The following is a 20,175-nucleotide window of genomic DNA, read 5'->3' as shown; positions in this document are numbered from 1 at the left end:
CATTTGTGTGTGACAAAAGGGGAAAAAAACTATTTTGTGTAAAATGCCAGCAGAGAGTGTTTCTGCCAGGTCTCGAACCGGGGACCTTTCGCGTGTGAGGCGAACGTGATAACCACTACACTACAGAAACAGCTGCTTGCTCACCTTTGTAGGGACTGGGAGAACAGGTGCAAAGGGCAGTGCAAGTGGACCTGCTTAAAGACTAATCAAATGCCTTGCGCCTGAAGCTCACACAATCCAGCCTAAAACATACGTCCTATCAAGCATGCGCACATATACAAGTATGCCAGCTGAGGGCCTATGCAGCGTACAGAGGGAAGGACATATTTCCACTTTGAGATCGGACGGCCAAAACTCACAAGCAAATCAAGGAATGTTACTGAGAGCTAACAGAGAACACAAAGTGCTTGTCGCAAGGACATGGCACGCAAAGAGGTTCAGGAAGTGAATTGTTCATCGACTACTGCTTACCGAGAAAACCAGAGAGTCTGTCCAATGAAAATAACATTGAAAAAACAAAAAAAAGGAGCTCAAGTTAACCACCTTGATTGGGCTCGTCCGGGATTTGAACCCGGGACCTCTCGCACCCAAAGCGAGAATCATACCCCTAGACCAACGAGCCACGGTCCTTTGAGCATTTGACGGAATTGTCCTCAGCGTTTGCACCCCCCTTAGGATTCGAGGCCAAGAATGCCTATTCCTGAAGTTTGTTCCTGCCGCTGAAAGCCTTGTCGGTGTATGAGCCAAATGAATGCCCCAGTCGGCACGCTCTGACTGTCTTCACAGGTCTCCTCCTCATCCCGAAGGTTGGTGGCCCATTGACATCAGGGTGGAAGGTGCTTGCGATACACTGTTCCTTCCTTCCTTCCTTCCTTTATTCCTCTTATGCTGTTTATGTAATAAGAGGGGACGATACACAGAAGAGAGAAAGTGGCCCAACACACTAGACTAGCAGTCTTCTGATCAATCTGCAGCTGGCAAGGTGGGGGAGAGCCTTTATTTTGCACCTGCTGGGATCTGCATTGGCAGAAGCTCTGAGGGATGGGCCTTTCCTTTTGCCTGTAAAAACAAAAAGCAGCCCTCCTCCCTCCAGCCCTGAGAGCATGGGCGTGACACTGGAAAAAGCAGCATCTCCCCTTTGGTAAAGATGACCATTGCACAGCTGCTCACTCAGAGCTCGATCGTGCTCGATCAGGCGAGATATATTTAGGTCACCAGCAAAGTCTGTTCTCTTTTCTTGCGTAGGGTGAGCATTCACAGAGCCCAGCTTCGTTGACAAGAGTGCAAAAGGTGTATACTAAAAGCTTTCTGCTTTACTTGAGCGCCATGGCCGTTATTATATTTTGGCTGCTCCAAGCAATCTCTGTCCAGCCGATGCAAATTTCCAGCTCAAATTTTCCCAGCACTCAAAAAGTCCCTCCTCCCGCCAGCTCTGCTTTCAGGAAGTTCAGCAGAAGCAGTCCAACTTCTGTTCCCACTTCAGAGGAAAAGCTTTCTCAGGCCAGAGAAAGCCAGGGAATCACTGTACCGGCAAGTGCATTTCTTACAACTGGTAATCCCTCAGAACACAGAAATGAAGAAGCTGTATATGAAAATGTATTATTTCTTTGGTACACTAACCTATGTAACTAATATGGACCATTTCAGAGGACGGAGCGGACCCAACTGTGATCCCAGAGACCCAAATACCCAGCAGTAGGGAAAATAAATCCTCTCTGTGCTCTGCAACATTACATACACAAAATGCAAGCGCGTGCATTTTTTTATTGGCCCCATATACAGAATACATGTGAGGATGCTTGCCTTCCCAGTGTATTTCTCAAGCTCTTGAGAGCATATGCTATTTCCATGGGAACACAAATAAGTTCATACTTTACATTTGTGTGTGACAAAAGGGGAAAAAAACTATTTTGTGTAAAATGCCAGCAGAGAGTGTTTCTGGGGACCTTTCGCGTGTGAGGCGAACGTGATAACCACTACACTACAGAAACAGCTGCTTGCTCACCTTTGTAGGGACTGGGAGAACAGGTGCAAAGGGCAGTGCAAGTGGACCTGCTTAAAGACTAATCAAATGCCTTGCGCCTGAAGCTCACACAATCCAGCCTAAAACATACGTCCTATCAAGCATGCGCACATATACAAGTATGCCAGCTGAGGGCCTATGCAGCGTACAGAGGGAAGGACATATTTCCACTTTGAGATCGGACGGCCAAAACTCACAAGCAAATCAAGGAATGTTACTGAGAGCTAACAGAGAACACAAAGTGCTTGTCGCAAGGACATGGCACGCAAAGAGGTTCAGGAAGTGAATTGTTCATCGACTACTGCTTACCGAGAAAACCAGAGAGTCTGTCCAATGAAAATAACATTGAAAAAACAAAAAAAAGGAGCTCAAGTTAACCACCTTGATTGGGCTCGTCCGGGACCTCTCGCACCCAAAGCGAGAATCATACCCCTAGACCAACGAGCCACGGTCCTTTGAGCATTTGACGGAATTGTCCTCAGCGTTTGCACCCCCCTTAGGATTCGAGGCCAAGAATGCCTATTCCTGAAGTTTGTTCCTGCCGCTGAAAGCCTTGTCGGTGTATGAGCCAAATGAATGCCCCAGTCGGCACGCTCTGACTGTCTTCACAGGTCTCCTCCTCATCCCGAAGGTTGGTGGCCCATTGACATCAGGGTGGAAGGTGCTTGCGATACACTGTTCCTTCCTTCCTTCCTTCCTTTATTCCTCTTATGCTGTTTATGTAATAAGAGGGGACGATACACAGAAGAGAGAAAGTGGCCCAACACACTAGACTAGCAGTCTTCTGATCAATCTGCAGCTGGCAAGGTGGGGGAGAGCCTTTATTTTGCACCTGCTGGGATCTGCATTGGCAGAAGCTCTGAGGGCTGGGCCTTTCCTTTTGCCTGTAAAAACAAAAAGCAGCCCTCCTCCCTCCAGCCCTGAGAGCATGGGCGTGACACTGGAAAAAGCAGCATCTCCCTTTTGGTAAAGATGACCATTTCACAGCTGCTCACTCAGAGCTCGATCGTGCTCGATCAGGCGAGATATATTTAGGTCACCAGCAAAGTCTGTTCTCTTTTCTTGCGTAGGGTGAGCATTCACAGAGCCCAGCTTCGTTGACAAGAGTGCAAAAGGTGTATACTAAAAGCTTTCTGCTTTACTTGAGCGCCATGGCCGTTATTATATTTTGGCTGCTCCAAGCAATCTCTGTCCAGCCGATGCAAATTTCCAGCTCAAATTTTCCCAGCACTCAAAAAGTCCCTCCTCCCGCCAGCTCTGCTTTCAGGAAGTTCAGCAGAAGCAGTCCAACTTCTGTTCCCACTTCAGAGGAAAAGCTTTCTCGGGCCAGAGAAAGCCAGGGAATCACTGTACCGGCAAGTGCATTTCTTACAACTGGTAATCCCTCAGAACACAGAAATGAAGAAGCTGTATATGAAAATGTATTATTTCTTTGGTACACTAACCTATGTAACTAATATGGACCATTTCAGAGGACGGAGCGGACCCAACTGTGATCCCAGAGACCCAAATACCCAGCAGTAGGGAAAATAAATCCTCTCTGTGCTCTGCAACATTACATACACAAAATGCAAGCGCGTGCATTTTTTTATTGGCCCCATATACAGAATACATGTGAGGATGCTTGCCTTCCCAGTGTATTTCTCAAGCTCTTGAGAGCATATGCTATTTCCATGGGAACGCAAATAAGTTCATACTTTACATTTGTGTGTGACAAAAGGGGAAAAAAACTATTTTGTGTAAAATGCCAGCAGAGAGTGTTTCTGCCCGGTCTCGAACCAGGGACCTTTCGCATGTGAGGAGAACGTGATAACCACTACACTACAGAAACAGCTGCTTGTTCACCTTTGTAGGGACTGGGAGAACAGGTGCAAAGGGCAGTGCAAGTGGACCTGCTTAAAGACTAATCAAATGCCTTGCGCCTGAAGCTCACACAATCCAGCCTAAAACATACGTCCTATCAAGCATGCGCACATATACAAGTATGCCAGCTGAGGGCCTATGCAGCGTACAGAGGGAAGGACATATTTCCACTTTGAGATCGGACGGCCAAAACTCACAAGCAAATCAAGGAATGTTACTGAGAGCTAACAGAGAACACAAAGTGCTTGTCGCAAGGACATGGCACGCAAAGAGGTTCAGGAAGTGAATTGTTCATCGACTACTGCTTACCGAGAAAACCAGAGAGTCTGTCCAATGAAAATAACATTGAAAAAACAAAAAAAAGGAGCTCAAGTTAACCACCTTGATTGGGCTCGTCCGGGATTTGAACCCGGGACCTCTCGCACCCAAAGCGAGAATCATACCCCTAGACCAACGAGCCACGGTCCTTTGAGCATTTGACGGAATTGTCCTCAGCGTTTGCACCCCCCTTAGGATTCGAGGCCAAGAATGCCTATTCCTGAAGTTTGTTCCTGCCGCTGAAAGCCTTGTCGGTGTATGAGCCAAATGAATGCCCCAGTCGGCACGCTCTGACTGTCTTCACAGGTCTCCTCCTCATCCCGAAGGTTGGTGGCCCATTGACATCAGGGTGGAAGGTGCTTGCGATACACTGTTCCTTCCTTCCTTCCTTTATTCCTCTTATGCTGTTTATGTAATAAGAGGGGACGATACACAGAAGAGAGAAAGTGGCCCAACACACTAGACTAGCAGTCTTCTGATCAATCTGCAGCTGGCAAGGTGGGGGAGAGCCTTTATTTTGCACCTGCTGGGATCTGCATTGGCAGAAGCTCTGAGGGCTGGGCCTTTCCTTTTGCCTGTAAAAACAAAAAGCAGCCCTCCTCCCTCCAGCCCTGAGAGCATGGGCGTGACACTGGAAAAAGCAGCATCTCCCCTTTGGTAAAGATGACCATTGCACAGCTGCTCACTCAGAGCTCGATCGTGCTCGATCAGGCGAGATATATTTAGGTCACCAGCAAAGTCTGTTCTCTTTTCTTGCGTAGGGTGAGCATTCACAGAGCCCAGCTTCGTTGACAAGAGTGCAAAAGGTGTATACTAAAAGCTTTCTGCTTTACTTGAGCGCCATGGCCGTTATTATATTTTGGCTGCTCCAAGCAATCTCTGTCCAGCCGATGCAAATTTCCAGCTCAAATTTTCCCAGCACTCAAAAAGTCCCTCCTCCCGCCAGCTCTGCTTTCAGGAAGTTCAGCAGAAGCAGTCCAACTTCTGTTCCCACTTCAGAGGAAAAGCTTTCTCGGGCCAGAGAAAGCCAGGGAATCACTGTACCGGCAAGTGCATTTCTTACAACTGGTAATCCCTCAGAACACAGAAATGAAGAAGCTGTATATGAAAATGTATTATTTCTTTGGTACACTAACCTATGTAACTAATATGGACCATTTCAGAGGACGGAGCGGACCCAACTGTGATCCCAGAGACCCAAATACCCAGCAGTAGGGAAAATAAATCCTCCCTGTGCTCTGCAACATTACATACACAAAATGCAAGCGCGTGCATTTTTTTATTGGCCCCATATACAGAATACATGTGAGGATGCTTGCCTTCCCAGTGTATTTCTCAAGCTCTTGAGAGCATATGCTATTTCCATGGGAACGCAAATAAGTTCATACTTTACATTTGTGTGTGACAAAAGGGGAAAAAAACTATTTTGTGTAAAATGCCAGCAGAGAGTGTTTCTGCCCGGGGACCTTTCGCGTGTGAGGCGAACGTGATAACCACTACACTACAGAAACAGCTGCTTGCTCACCTTTGTAGGGACTGGGAGAACAGGTGCAAAGGGCAGTGCAAGTGGACCTGCTTAAAGACTAATCAAATGCCTTGCGCCTGAAGCTCACACAATCCAGCCTAAAACATACGTCCTATCAAGCATGCGCACATATACAAGTATGCCAGCTGAGGGCCTATGCAGCGTACAGAGGGAAGGACATATTTCCACTTTGAGATCGGACGGCCAAAACTCACAAGCAAATCAAGGAATGTTACTGAGAGCTAACAGAGAACACAAAGTGCTTGTCGCAAGGACATGGCACGCAAAGAGGTTCAGGAAGTGAATTGTTCATCGACTACTGCTTACCGAGAAAACCAGAGAGTCTGTCCAATGAAAATAACATTGAAAAAACAAAAAAAAGGAGCTCAAGTTAACCACCTTGATTGGGCTCGTCCAGGATTTGAACCTGGGACCTCTCGCACCCAAAGCGAGAATCATACCCCTAGACCAACGAGCCACGGTCCTTTGAGCATTTGACGGAATTGTCCTCAGCGTTTGCACCCCCCTTAGGATTCGAGGCCAAGAATGCCTATTCCTGAAGTTTGTTCCTGCCGCTGAAAGCCTTGTCGGTGTATGAGCCAAATGAATGCCCCAGTCGGCACGCTCTGACTGTCTTCACAGGTCTCCTCCTCATCCCGAAGGTTGGTGGCCCATTGACATCAGGGTGGAAGGTGCTTGCGATACACTGTTCCTTCCTTCCTTCCTTCCTTTATTCCTCTTATGCTGTTTATGTAATAAGAGGGGACGATACACAGAAGAGAGAAAGTGGCCCAACACACTAGACTAGCAGTCTTCTGATCAATCTGCAGCTGGCAAGGTGGGGGAGAGCCTTTATTTTGCACCTGCTGGGATCTGCATTGGCAGAAGCTCTGAGGGCTGGGCCTTTCCTTTTGCCTGTAAAAACAAAAAGCAGCCCTCCTCCCTCCAGCCCTGAGAGCATGGGCGTGACACTGGAAAAAGCAGCATCTCCCCTTTGGTAAAGATGACCATTGCACAGCTGCTCACTCAGAGCTCGATCGTGCTCGATCAGGCGAGATATATTTAGGTCACCAGCAAAGTCTGTTCTCTTTTCTTGCGTAGGGTGAGCATTCACAGAGCCCAGCTTCGTTGACAAGAGTGCAAAAGGTGTATACTAAAAGCTTTCTGCTTTACTTGAGCGCCATGGCCGTTATTATATTTTGGCTGCTCCAAGCAATCTCTGTCCAGCCGATGCAAATTTCCAGCTCAAATTTTCCCAGCACTCAAAAAGTCCCTCCTCCCGCCAGCTCTGCTTTCAGGAAGTTCAGCAGAAGCAGTCCAACTTCTGTTCCCACTTCAGAGGAAAAGCTTTCTCGGGCCAGAGAAAGCCAGGGAATCACTGTACCGGCAAGTGCATTTCTTACAACTGGTAATCCCTCAGAACACAGAAATGAAGAAGCTGTATATGAAAATGTATTATTTCTTTGGTACACTAACCTATGTAACTAATATGGACCATTTCAGAGGACGGAGCGGACCCAACTGTGATCCCAGAGACCCAAATACCCAGCAGTAGGGAAAATAAATCCTCTCTGTGCTCTGCAACATTACATACACAAAATGCAAGCGCGTGCATTTTTTTATTGGCCCCATATACAGAATACATGTGAGGATGCTTGCCTTCCCAGTGTATTTCTCAAGCTCTTGAGAGCATATGCTATTTCCATGGGAACGCAAATAAGTTCATACTTTACATTTGTGTGTGACAAAAGGGGAAAAAAACTATTTTGTGTAAAATGCCAGCAGAGAGTGTTTCTGGGGACCTTTCGCTTGTGAGGCGAACGTGATAACCACTACACTACAGAAACAGCTGCTTGCTCACCTTTGTAGGGACTGGGAGAACAGGTGCAAAGGGCAGTGCAAGTGGACCTGCTTAAAGACTAATCAAATGCCTTGCGCCTGAAGCTCACACAATCCAGCCTAAAACATACGTCCTATCAAGCATGCGCACATATACAAGTATGCCAGCTGAGGGCCTATGCAGCGTACAGAGGGAAGGACATATTTCCACTTTGAGATCGGACGGCCAAAACTCACAAGCAAATCAAGGAATGTTACTGAGAGCTAACAGAGAACACAAAGTGCTTGTCGCAAGGACATGGCACGCAAAGAGGTTCAGGAAGTGAATTGTTCATCGACTACTGCTTACCGAGAAAACCAGAGAGTCTGTCCAATGAAAATAACATTGAAAAAACAAAAAAAAGGAGCTCAAGTTAACCACCTTGATTGGGCTCGTCCGGGACCTCTCGCACCCAAAGCGAGAATCATACCCCTAGACCAACGAGCCACGGTCCTTTGAGCATTTGACGGAATTGTCCTCAGCGTTTGCACCCCCCTTAGGATTCGAGGCCAAGAATGCCTATTCCTGAAGTTTGTTCCTGCCGCTGAAAGCCTTGTCGGTGTATGAGCCAAATGAATGCCCCAGTCGGCACGCTCTGACTGTCTTCACAGGTCTCCTCCTCATCCCGAAGGTTGGTGGCCCATTGACATCAGGGTGGAAGGTGCTTGCGATACACTGTTCCTTCCTTCCTTCCTTTATTCCTCTTATGCTGTTTATGTAATAAGAGGGGACGATACACAGAAGAGAGAAAGTGGCCCAACACACTAGACTAGCAGTCTTCTGATCAATCTGCAGCTGGCAAGGTGGGGGAGAGCCTTTATTTTGCACCTGCTGGGATCTGCATTGGCAGAAGCTCTGAGGGCTGGGCCTTTCCTTTTGCCTGTAAAAACAAAAAGCAGCCCTCCTCCCTCCAGCCCTGAGAGCATGGGCGTGACACTGGAAAAAGCAGCATCTCCCTTTTGGTAAAGATGACCATTTCACAGCTGCTCACTCAGAGCTCGATCGTGCTCGATCAGGCGAGATATATTTAGGTCACCAGCAAAGTCTGTTCTCTTTTCTTGCGTAGGGTGAGCATTCACAGAGCCCAGCTTCGTTGACAAGAGTGCAAAAGGTGTATACTAAAAGCTTTCTGCTTTACTTGAGCGCCATGGCCGTTATTATATTTTGGCTGCTCCAAGCAATCTCTGTCCAGCCGATGCAAATTTCCAGCTCAAATTTTCCCAGCACTCAAAAAGTCCCTCCTCCCGCCAGCTCTGCTTTCAGGAAGTTCAGCAGAAGCAGTCCAACTTCTGTTCCCACTTCAGAGGAAAAGCTTTCTCGGGCCAGAGAAAGCCAGGGAATCACTGTACCGGCAAGTGCATTTCTTACAACTGGTAATCCCTCAGAACACAGAAATGAAGAAGCTGTATATGAAAATGTATTATTTCTTTGGTACACTAACCTATGTAACTAATATGGACCATTTCAGAGGACGGAGCGGACCCAACTGTGATCCCAGAGACCCAAATACCCAGCAGTAGGGAAAATAAATCCTCTCTGTGCTCTGCAACATTACATACACAAAATGCAAGCGCGTGCATTTTTTTATTGGCCCCATATACAGAATACATGTGAGGATGCTTGCCTTCCCAGTGTATTTCTCAAGCTCTTGAGAGCATATGCTATTTCCATGGGAACGCAAATAAGTTCATACTTTACATTTGTGTGTGACAAAAGGGGAAAAAAACTATTTTGTGTAAAATGCCAGCAGAGAGTGTTTCTGCCCGGTCTCGAACCAGGGACCTTTCGCATGTGAGGCGAACGTGATAACCACTACACTACAGAAACAGCTGCTTGTTCACCTTTGTAGGGACTGGGAGAACAGGTGCAAAGGTCAGTGCAAGTGGACCTGCTTAAAGACTAATCAAATGCCTTGCGCCTGAAGCTCACACAATCCAGCCTAAAACATACGTCCTATCAAGCATGCGCACATATACAAGTATGCCAGCTGAGGGCCTATGCAGCGTACAGAGGGAAGGACATATTTCCACTTTGAGATCGGATGGCCAAAACTCACAAGCAAATCAAGGAATGTTACTGAGAGCTAACAGAGAACACAAAGTGCTTGTCGCAAGGACATGGCACGCAAAGAGGTTCAGGAAGTGAATTGTTCATCGACTACTGCTTACCGAGAAAACCAGAGAGTCTGTCCAATGAAAATAACATTGAAAAAACAAAAAAAAGGAGCTCAAGTTAACCACCTTGATTGGGCTCGTCCGGGATTTGAACCCGGGACCTCTCGCACCCAAAGCGAGAATCATACCCCTAGACCAACGAGCCACGGTCCTTTGAGCATTTGACGGAATTGTCCTCAGCGTTTGCACCCCCCTTAGGATTCGAGGCCAAGAATGCCTATTCCTGAAGTTTGTTCCTGCCGCTGAAAGCCTTGTCGGTGTATGAGCCAAATGAATGCCCCAGTCGGCACGCTCTGACTGTCTTCACAGGTCTCCTCCTCATCCCGAAGGTTGGTGGCCCATTGACATCAGGGTGGAAGGTGCTTGCGATACACTGTTCCTTCCTTCCTTCCTTCCTTTATTCCTCTTATGCTGTTTATGTAATAAGAGGGGACGATACACAGAAGAGAGAAAGTGGCCCAACACACTAGACTAGCAGTCTTCTGATCAATCTGCAGCTGGCAAGGTGGGGGAGAGCCTTTATTTTGCACCTGCTGGGATCTGCATTGGCAGAAGCTCTGAGGGCTGGGCCTTTCCTTTTGCCTGTAAAAACAAAAAGCAGCCCTCCTCCCTCCAGCCCTGAGAGCATGGGCGTGACACTGGAAAAAGCAGCATCTCCCCTTTGGTAAAGATGACGATTGCACAGCTGCTCACTCAGAGCTCGATCGTGCTCGATCAGGCGAGATATATTTAGGTCACCAGCAAAGTCTGTTCTCTTTTCTTGCGTAGGGTGAGCATTCACAGAGCCCAGCTTCGTTGACAAGAGTGCAAAAGGTGTATACTAAAAGCTTTCTGCTTTACTTGAGCGCCATGGCCGTTATTATATTTTGGCTGCTCCAAGCAATCTCTGTCCAGCCGATGCAAATTTCCAGCTCAAATTTTCCCAGCACTCAAAAAGTCCCTCCTCCCGCCAGCTCTGCTTTCAGGAAGTTCAGCAGAAGCAGTCCAACTTCTGTTCCCACTTCAGAGGAAAAGCTTTCTCGGGCCAGAGAAAGCCAGGGAATCACTGTACCGGCAAGTGCATTTCTTACAACTGGTAATCCCTCAGAACACAGAAATGAAGAAGCTGTATATGAAAATGTATTATTTCTTTGGTACACTAACCTATGTAACTAATATGGACCATTTCAGAGGACGGAGCGGACCCAACTGTGATCCCAGAGACCCAAATACCCAGCAGTAGGGAAAATAAATCCTCCCTGTGCTCTGCAACATTACATACACAAAATGCAAGCGCGTGCATTTTTTTATTGGCCCCATATACAGAATACATGTGAGGATGCTTGCCTTCCCAGTGTATTTCTCAAGCTCTTGAGAGCATATGCTATTTCCATGGGAACGCAAATAAGTTCATACTTTACATTTGTGTGTGACAAAAGGGGAAAAAAACTATTTTGTGTAAAATGCCAGCAGAGAGTGTTTCTGCCCGGGGACCTTTCGCGTGTGAGGCGAACGTGATAACCACTACACTACAGAAACAGCTGCTTGCTCACCTTTGTAGGGACTGGGAGAACAGGTGCAAAGGGCAGTGCAAGTGGACCTGCTTAAAGACTAATCAAATGCCTTGCGCCTGAAGCTCACACAATCCAGCCTAAAACATACGTCCTATCAAGCATGCGCACATATACAAGTATGCCAGCTGAGGGCCTATGCAGCGTACAGAGGGAAGGACATATTTCCACTTTGAGATCGGACGGCCAAAACTCACAAGCAAATCAAGGAATGTTACTGAGAGCTAACAGAGAACACAAAGTGCTTGTCGCAAGGACATGGCACGCAAAGAGGTTCAGGAAGTGAATTGTTCATCGACTACTGCTTACCGAGAAAACCAGAGAGTCTGTCCAATGAAAATAACATTGAAAAAACAAAAAAAAGGAGCTCAAGTTAACCACCTTGATTGGGCTCGTCCGGGATTTGAACCCGGGACCTCTCGCACCCAAAGCGAGAATCATACCCCTAGACCAACGAGCCACGGTCCTTTGAGCATTTGACGGAATTGTCCTCAGCGTTTGCACCCCCCTTAGGATTCGAGGCCAAGAATGCCTATTCCTGAAGTTTGTTCCTGCCGCTGAAAGCCTTGTCGGTGTATGAGCCAAATGAATGCCCCAGTCGGCACGCTCTGACTGTCTTCACAGGTCTCCTCCTCATCCCGAAGGTTGGTGGCCCATTGACATCAGGGTGGAAGGTGCTTGCGATACACTGTTCCTTCCTTCCTTCCTTCCTTTATTCCTCTTATGCTGTTTATGTAATAAGAGGGGACGATACACAGAAGAGAGAAAGTGGCCCAACACACTAGACTAGCAGTCTTCTGATCAATCTGCAGCTGGCAAGGTGGGGGAGAGCCTTTATTTTGCACCTGCTGGGATCTGCATTGGCAGAAGCTCTGAGGGCTGGGCCTTTCCTTTTGCCTGTAAAAACAAAAAGCAGCCCTCCTCCCTCCAGCCCTGAGAGCATGGGCGTGACACTGGAAAAAGCAGCATCTCCCCTTTGGTAAAGATGACCATTGCACAGCTGCTCACTCAGAGCTCGATCGTGCTCGATCAGGCGAGATATATTTAGGTCACCAGCAAAGTCTGTTCTCTTTTCTTGCGTAGGGTGAGCATTCACAGAGCCCAGCTTCGTTGACAAGAGTGCAAAAGGTGTATACTAAAAGCTTTCTGCTTTACTTGAGCGCCATGGCCGTTATTATATTTTGGCTGCTCCAAGCAATCTCTGTCCAGCCGATGCAAATTTCCAGCTCAAATTTTCCCAGCACTCAAAAAGTCCCTCCTCCCGCCAGCTCTGCTTTCAGGAAGTTCAGCAGAAGCAGTCCAACTTCTGTTCCCACTTCAGAGGAAAAGCTTTCTCAGGCCAGAGAAAGCCAGGGAATCACTGTACCGGCAAGTGCATTTCTTACAACTGGTAATCCCTCAGAACACAGAAATGAAGAAGCTGTATATGAAAATGTATTATTTCTTTGGTACACTAACCTATGTAACTAATATGGACCATTTCAGAGGACGGAGCGGACCCAACTGTGATCCCAGAGACCCAAATACCCAGCAGTAGGGAAAATAAATCCTCTCTGTGCTCTGCAACATTACATACACAAAATGCAAGCGCGTGCATTTTTTTATTGGCCCCATATACAGAATACATGTGAGGATGCTTGCCTTCCCAGTGTATTTCTCAAGCTCTTGAGAGCATATGCTATTTCCATGGGAACACAAATAAGTTCATACTTTACATTTGTGTGTGACAAAAGGGGAAAAAAACTATTTTGTGTAAAATGCCAGCAGAGAGTGTTTCTGCCCGGTCTAGAACAGGGGACCTTTCGCGTGTGAGGCGAACGTGATAACCACTACACTACAGAAACAGCTGCTTGCTCACCTTTGTAGGGACTGGGAGAACAGGTGCAAAGGGCAGTGCAAGTGGACCTGCTTAAAGACTAATCAAATGCCTTGCGCCTGAAGCTCACACAATCCAGCCTAAAACATACGTCCTATAAAGCATGCGCACATATACAAGTATGCCAGCTGAGGGCCTATGCAGCGTACAGAGGGAAGGACATATTTCCACTTTGAGATCGGACGGCCAAAACTCACAAGCAAATCAAGGAATGTTACTGAGAGCTAACAGAGAACACAAAGTGCTTGTCGCAAGGACATGGCACGCAAAGAGGTTCAGGAAGTGAATTGTTCATCGACTACTGCTTACCGAGAAAACCAGAGAGTCTGTCCAATGAAAATAACATTGAAAAAACAAAAAAAAGGAGCTCAAGTTAACCACCTTGATTGGGCTCGTCCGGGACCTCTCGCACCCAAAGCGAGAATCATACCCCTAGACCAACGAGCCACGGTCCTTTGAGCATTTGACGGAATTGTCCTCAGCGTTTGCACCCCCCTTAGGATTCGAGGCCAAGAATGCCTATTCCTGAAGTTTGTTCCTGCCGCTGAAAGCCTTGTCGGTGTATGAGCCAAATGAATGCCCCAGTCGGCACGCTCTGACTGTCTTCACAGGTCTCCTCCTCATCCCGAAGGTTGGTGGCCCATTGACATCAGGGTAGAAGGTGCTTGCGATACACTGTTCCTTCCTTCCTTCCTTCCTTTATTCCTCTTATGCTGTTTATGTAATAAGAGGGGACGATACACAGAAGAGAGAAAGTGGCCCAACACACTAGACTAGCAGTCTTCTGATCAATCTGCAGCTGGCAAGGTGGGGGAGAGCCTTTATTTTGCACCTGCTGGGATCTGCATTGGCAGAAGCTCTGAGGGCTGGGCCTTTCCTTTTGCCTGTAAAAACAAAAAGCAGCCCTCCTCCCTCCAGCCCTGAGAGCATGGGCGTGACACTGGAAAAAGCAGCATCTCCCTTTTGGTAAAGATGACCATTTCACAGCTGCTCACTCAGAGCTCGATCGTGCTCGATCAGGCGAGATATATTTAGGTCACCAGCAAAGTCTGTTCTCTTTTCTTGCGTAGGGTGAGCATTCACAGAGCCCAGCTTCGTTGACAAGAGTGCAAAAGGTGTATACTAAAAGCTTTCTGCTTTACTTGAGCGCCATGGCCGTTATTATATTTTGGCTGCTCCAAGCAATCTCTGTCCAGCCGATGCAAATTTCCAGCTCAAATTTTCCCAGCACTCAAAAAGTCCCTCCTCCCGCCAGCTCTGCTTTCAGGAAGTTCAGCAGAAGCAGTCCAACTTCTGTTCCCACTTCAGAGGAAAAGCTTTCTCGGGCCAGAGAAAGCCAGGGAATCACTGTACCGGCAAGTGCATTTCTTACAACTGGTAATCCCTCAGAACACAGAAATGAAGAAGCTGTATATGAAAATGTATTATTTCTTTGGTACACTAACCTATGTAACTAATATGGACCATTTCAGAGGACGGAGCGGACCCAACTGTGATCCCAGAGACCCAAATACCCAGCAGTAGGGAAAATAAATCCTCTCTGTGCTCTGCAACATTACATACACAAAATGCAAGCGCGTGCATTTTTTTATTGGCCCCATATACAGAATACATGTGAGGATGCTTGCCTTCCCAGTGTATTTCTCAAGCTCTTGAGAGCATATGCTATTTCCATGGGAACGCAAATAAGTTCATACTTTACATTTGTGTGTGACAAAAGGGGAAAAAAACTATTTTGTGTAAAATACCAGCAGAGAGTGTTTCTGCCCGGTCTCGAACCAGGGACCTTTCGCATGTGAGGCGAACGTGATAACCACTACACTACAGAAACAGCTGCTTGTTCACCTTTGTAGGGACTGGGAGAACAGGTGCAAAGGGCAGTGCAAGTGGACCTGCTTAAAGACTAATCAAATGCCTTGCGCCTGAAGCTCACACAATCCAGCCTAAAACATACGTCCTATCAAGCATGCGCACATATACAAGTATGCCAGCTGAGGGCCTATGCAGCGTACAGAGGGAAGGACATATTTCCACTTTGAGATCGGACGGCCAAAACTCACAAGCAAATCAAGGAATGTTACTGAGAGCTAACAGAGAACACAAAGTGCTTGTCGCAAGGACATGGCACGCAAAGAGGTTCAGGAAGTGAATTGTTCATCGACTACTGCTTACCGAGAAAACCAGAGAGTCTGTCCAATGAAAATAACATTGAAAAAACAAAAAAAAGGAGCTCAAGTTAACCACCTTGGTTGGGCTCGTCCGGGATCCGGGACCTCTCGCACCCAAAGCGAGAATCATACCCCTAGACCAACGAGCCACGGTCCTTTGAGCATTTGACGGAATTGTCCTCAGCGTTTGCACCCCCCTTAGGATTCGAGGCCAAGAATGCCTATTCCTGAAGTTTGTTCCTGCCGCTGAAAGCCTTGTCGGTGTATGAGCCAAATGAATGCCCCAGTCGGCACGCTCTGACTGTCTTCACAGGTCTCCTCCTCATCCCGAAGGTTGGTGGCCCATTGACATCAGGGTGGAAGGTGCTTGCGATACACTGTTCCTTCCTTCCTTCCTTCCTTTATTCCTCTTATGCTGTTTATGTAATAAGAGGGGACGATACACAGAAGAGAGAAAGTGGCCCAACACACTAGACTAGCAGTCTTCTGATCAATCTGCAGCTGGCAAGGTGGGGGAGAGCCTTTATTTTGCACCTGCTGGGATCTGCATTGGCAGAAGCTCTGAGGGCTGGGCCTTTCCTTTTGCCTGTAAAAACAAAAAGCAGCCCTCCTCCCTCCAGCCCTGAGAGCATGGGCGTGACACTGGAAAAAGCAGCATCTCCCCTTTGGTAAAGATGACGATTGCACAGCTGCTCACTCAGAGCTCGATCGTGCTCGATCAGGCGAGATATATTTAGGTCACCAGCAAAGTCTGTTCTCTTTTCTTGCGTAGGGTGAGCATTCACAGAGCCCAGCTTCGTTGACAAGAGTGCAAAAGGTGTATACTAAAAGCTTTCTGCTTTACTTGAGCGCCATGGCCGTTATTATATTTTGGCTGCTCCAAGCAATCTCTGTCCAGCCGATGCAAATTTCCAGCTCAAATTTTCCCAGCACTCAAAAAGTCCCTCCTCCCGCCAGCTCTGCTTTCAGGAAGTTCAGCAGAAGCAGTCCAACTTCTGTTCCCACTTCAGAGGAAAAGCTTTCTCGGGCCAGAGAAAGCCAGGGAATCACTGTACCGGCAAGTGCATTTCTTACAACTGGTAATCCCTCAGAACACAGAAATGAAGAAGCTGTATATGAAAATGTATTATTTCTTTGGTACACTAACCTATGTAACTAATATGGACCATTTCAGAGGACGGAGCGGACCCAACTGTGATCCCAGAGACCCAAATACCCAGCAGTAGGGAAAATAAATCCTCCCTGTGCTCTGCAACATTACATACACAAAATGCAAGTGCGTGCATTTTTTTATTGGCCCCATATACAGAATACATGTGAGGATGCTTGCCTTCCCAGTGTATTTCTCAAGCTCTTGAGAGCATATGCTATTTCCATGGGAACGCAAATAAGTTCATACTTTACATTTGTGTGTGACAAAAGGGGAAAAAAACTATTTTGTGTAAAATGCCAGCAGAGAGTGTTTCTGCCCGGTCTCGAACCGGGGACCTTTCGCGTGTGAGGCGAACGTGATAACCACTACACTACAGAAACAGCTGCTTGCTCACCTTTGTAGGGACTGGGAGAACAGGTGCAAAGGGCAGTGCAAGTGGACCTGCTTAAAGACTAATCAAATGCCTTGCGCCTGAAGCTCACACAATCCAGCCTAAAACATACGTCCTATCAAGCATGCGCACATATACAAGTATGCCAGATGAGGGCCTATGCAGCGTACAGAGGGAAGGACATATTTCCACTTTGAGATCGGACGGCCAAAACTCACAAGCAAATCAAGGAATGTTACTGAGAGCTAACAGAGAACACAAAGTGCTTGTCGCAAGGACATGGCACGCAAAGAGGTTCAGGAAGTGAATTGTTCATCGACTACTGCTTACCGAGAAAACCAGAGAGTCTGTCCAATGAAAATAACATTGAAAAAACAAAAAATAGGAGCTCAAGTTAACCACCTTGATTGGGTTCGTCCGGGATTTGAACCCGGGACCTCTCGCACCCAAAGCGAGAATCATACCCCTAGACCAACGAGCCACGGTCCTTTGAGCATTTGACGGAATTGTCCTCAGCGTTTGCACCCCCCTTAGGATTCGAGGCCAAGAATGCCTATTCCTGAAGTTTGTTCCTGCCGCTGAAAGCCTTGTCGGTGTATGAGCCAAATGAATGCCCCAGTCGGCACGCTCTGACTGTCTTCACAGGTCTCCTCCTCATCCCGAAGGTTGGTGGCCCATTGACATCAGGGTGGAAGGTGCTTGCGATACACTGTTCCTTCCTTCCTTCCTTCCTTTATTCCTCTTATGCTGTTTATGTAATAAGAGGGGACGATACACAGAAGAGAGAAAGTGGCCCAACACACTAGACTAGCAGTCTTCTGATCAATCTGCAGCTGGCAAGGTGGGGGAGAGCCTTTATTTTGCACCTGCTGGGATCTGCATTGGCAGAAGCTCTGAGGGCTGGGCCTTTCCTTTTGCCTGTAAAAACAAAAAGCAGCCCTCCTCCCTCCAGCCCTGAGAGCATGGGCGTGACACTGGAAAAAGCAGCATCTCCCCTTTGGTAAAGATGACCATTGCACAGCTGCTCACTCAGAGCTCGATCGTGCTCGATCAGGCGAGATATATTTAGGTCACCAGCAAAGTCTGTTCTCTTTTCTTGCGTAGGGTGAGCATTCACAGAGCCCAGCTTCGTTGACAAGAGTGCAAAAGGTGTATACTAAAAGCTTTCTGCTTTACTTGAGCGCCATGGCCGTTATTATATTTTGGCTGCTCCAAGCAATCTCTGTCCAGCCGATGCAAATTTCCAGCTCAAATTTTCCCAGCACTCAAAAAGTCCCTCCTCCCGCCAGCTCTGCTTTCAGGAAGTTCAGCAGAAGCAGTCCAACTTCTGTTCCCACTTCAGAGGAAAAGCTTTCTCGGGCCAGAGAAAGCTAGGGAATCACTGTACCGGCAAGTGCATTTCTTACAACTGGTAATCCCTCAGAACACAGAAATGAAGAAGCTGTATATGAAAATGTATTATTTCTTTGGTACACTAACCTATGTAACTAATATGGACCATTTCAGAGGACGGAGCGGACCCAACTGTGATCCCAGAGACCCAAATACCCAGCAGTAGGGAAAATAAATCCTCCCTGTGCTCTGCAACATTACATACACAAAATGCAAGCGCGTGCATTTTTTTATTGGCCCCATATACAGAATACATGTGAGGATGCTTGCCTTCCCAGTGTATTTCTCAAGCTCTTGAGAGCATATGCTATTTCCATGGGAACGCAAATAAGTTCATACTTTACATTTGTGTGTGACAAAAGGGGAAAAAAACTATTTTGTGTAAAATGCCAGCAGAGAGTGTTTCTGCCCGGTCTCGAACCGGGGACCTTTCGCGTGTGAGGCGAACGTGATAACCACTACACTACAGAAACAGCTGCTTGCTCACCTTTGTAGGGACTGGGAGAACAGGTGCAAAGGGCAGTGCAAGTGGACCTGCTTAAAGACTAATCAAATGCCTTGCGCCTGAAGCTCACACAATCCAGCCTAAAACATACGTCCTATCAAGCATGCGGACATATACAAATATGCCAGCTGAGGGCCTATGCAGCGTACAGAGGGAAGGACATATTTCCACTTTGAGATCGGACGGCCAAAACTCACAAGCAAATCAAGGAATGTTACTGAGAGCTAACAGAGAACACAAAGTGCTTGTCGCAAGGACATGGCACGCAAAGAGGTTCAGGAAGTGAATTGTTCATCGACTACTGCTTACCGAGAAAACCAGAGAGTCTGTCCAATGAAAATAACATTGAAAAAACAAAAAATAGGAGCTCAAGTTAACCACCTTGATTGGGCTCGTCCGGGATTTGAACCCGGAACTTCTCGCACCCAAAGCGAGAATCATACCCCTAGACCAACGAGCCACGGTCCTTTGAGCATTTGACGGAATTGTCCTCAGCGTTTGCACCCCCCTTAGGATTCGAGGCCAAGAATGCCTATTCCTGAAGTTTGTTCCTGCCGCTGAAAGCCTTGTCGGTGTATGAGCCAAATGAATGCCCCAGTCGGCACGCTCTGACTGTCTTCACAGGTCTCCTCCTCATCCCGAAGGTTGGTGGCCCATTGACATCAGGGTGGAAGGTGCTTGCGATACACTGTTCCTTCCTTCCTTCCTTTATTCCTCTTATGCTGTTTATGTAATAAGAGGGGACGATACACAGAAGAGAGAAAGTGGCCCAACACACTAGACTAGCAGTCTTCTGATCAATCTGCAGCTGGCAAGGTGGGGGAGAGCCTTTATTTTGCACCTGCTGGGATCTGCATTGGCAGAAGCTCTGAGGGCTGGGCCTTTCCTTTTGCCTGTAAAAACAAAAAGCAGCCCTCCTCCCTCCAGCCCTGAGAGCATGGGCGTGACACTGGAAAAAGCAGCATCTCCCCTTTGGTAAAGATGACCATTGCACAGCTGCTCACTCAGAGCTCGATCGTGCTCGATCAGGCGAGATATATTTAGGTCACCAGCAAAGTCTGTTCTCTTTTCTTGCGTAGGGTGAGCATTCACAGAGCCCAGCTTCGTTGACAAGAGTGCAAAAGGTGTATACTAAAAGCTTTCTGCTTTACTTGAGCGCCATGGCCGTTATTATATTTTGGCTGCTCCAAGCAATCTCTGTCCAGCCGATGCAAATTTCCAGCTCAAATTTTCCCAGCACTCAAAAAGTCCCTCCTCCCGCCAGCTCTGCTTTCAGGAAGTTCAGCAGAAGCAGTCCAACTTCTGTTCCCACTTCAGAGGAAAAGCTTTCTCGGGCCAGAGAAAGCCAGGGAATCACT

At 47.4% G+C, this 20,175-nt stretch overlaps 11 non-coding genes across 11 annotated transcripts; all 11 read right to left on the bottom strand.

Annotated features, from left to right (window-relative positions):
• Nucleotides 1–57: 57 nt before the first annotated feature.
• On the bottom strand, nucleotides 58–130 carry TRNAV-CAC (transfer RNA valine (anticodon CAC)). The gene has a single exon. It is a non-coding gene; the product is annotated as a tRNA-Val (tRNA).
• A 420-nt stretch (nucleotides 131–550) lies between these two features.
• TRNAP-UGG (transfer RNA proline (anticodon UGG)) lies at nucleotides 551–622 on the bottom strand. Its single transcript has one exon. It is a non-coding gene; the product is annotated as a tRNA-Pro (tRNA).
• Nucleotides 623–4,274: 3,652 nt separating this feature from the next.
• TRNAP-UGG (transfer RNA proline (anticodon UGG)) lies at nucleotides 4,275–4,346 on the bottom strand. Its single transcript has one exon. It is a non-coding gene; the product is annotated as a tRNA-Pro (tRNA).
• A 1,789-nt stretch (nucleotides 4,347–6,135) lies between these two features.
• On the bottom strand, nucleotides 6,136–6,207 carry TRNAP-UGG (transfer RNA proline (anticodon UGG)). Its single transcript has one exon. It is a non-coding gene; the product is annotated as a tRNA-Pro (tRNA).
• A 3,155-nt stretch (nucleotides 6,208–9,362) lies between these two features.
• Nucleotides 9,363–9,435, bottom strand: TRNAV-CAC (transfer RNA valine (anticodon CAC)). Its single transcript has one exon. It is a non-coding gene; the product is annotated as a tRNA-Val (tRNA).
• A 420-nt stretch (nucleotides 9,436–9,855) lies between these two features.
• Nucleotides 9,856–9,927, bottom strand: TRNAP-UGG (transfer RNA proline (anticodon UGG)). The gene has a single exon. It is a non-coding gene; the product is annotated as a tRNA-Pro (tRNA).
• A 1,793-nt stretch (nucleotides 9,928–11,720) lies between these two features.
• TRNAP-UGG (transfer RNA proline (anticodon UGG)) lies at nucleotides 11,721–11,792 on the bottom strand. Its single transcript has one exon. It is a non-coding gene; the product is annotated as a tRNA-Pro (tRNA).
• Nucleotides 11,793–14,966: 3,174 nt separating this feature from the next.
• Nucleotides 14,967–15,039, bottom strand: TRNAV-CAC (transfer RNA valine (anticodon CAC)). The gene has a single exon. It is a non-coding gene; the product is annotated as a tRNA-Val (tRNA).
• A 1,797-nt stretch (nucleotides 15,040–16,836) lies between these two features.
• Nucleotides 16,837–16,909, bottom strand: TRNAV-CAC (transfer RNA valine (anticodon CAC)). Its single transcript has one exon. It is a non-coding gene; the product is annotated as a tRNA-Val (tRNA).
• Nucleotides 16,910–17,329: 420 nt separating this feature from the next.
• TRNAP-UGG (transfer RNA proline (anticodon UGG)) lies at nucleotides 17,330–17,401 on the bottom strand. The gene has a single exon. It is a non-coding gene; the product is annotated as a tRNA-Pro (tRNA).
• Nucleotides 17,402–18,712: 1,311 nt separating this feature from the next.
• TRNAV-CAC (transfer RNA valine (anticodon CAC)) lies at nucleotides 18,713–18,785 on the bottom strand. The gene has a single exon. It is a non-coding gene; the product is annotated as a tRNA-Val (tRNA).
• Nucleotides 18,786–20,175: the final 1,390 nt, after the last annotated feature.

This window comes from Ambystoma mexicanum, chromosome 2q (genome assembly GCF_040938575.1).
Source record: "Ambystoma mexicanum isolate Mex_15411 chromosome 2q, UKY_AmexF1_1, whole genome shotgun sequence".
Taxonomy (NCBI): Eukaryota; Metazoa; Chordata; class Amphibia; order Caudata; family Ambystomatidae; genus Ambystoma; species Ambystoma mexicanum.
The sequence above is the reverse complement of the archived record's forward strand: the minus strand, read 5'-3'. Positions and strand labels throughout refer to the sequence as shown.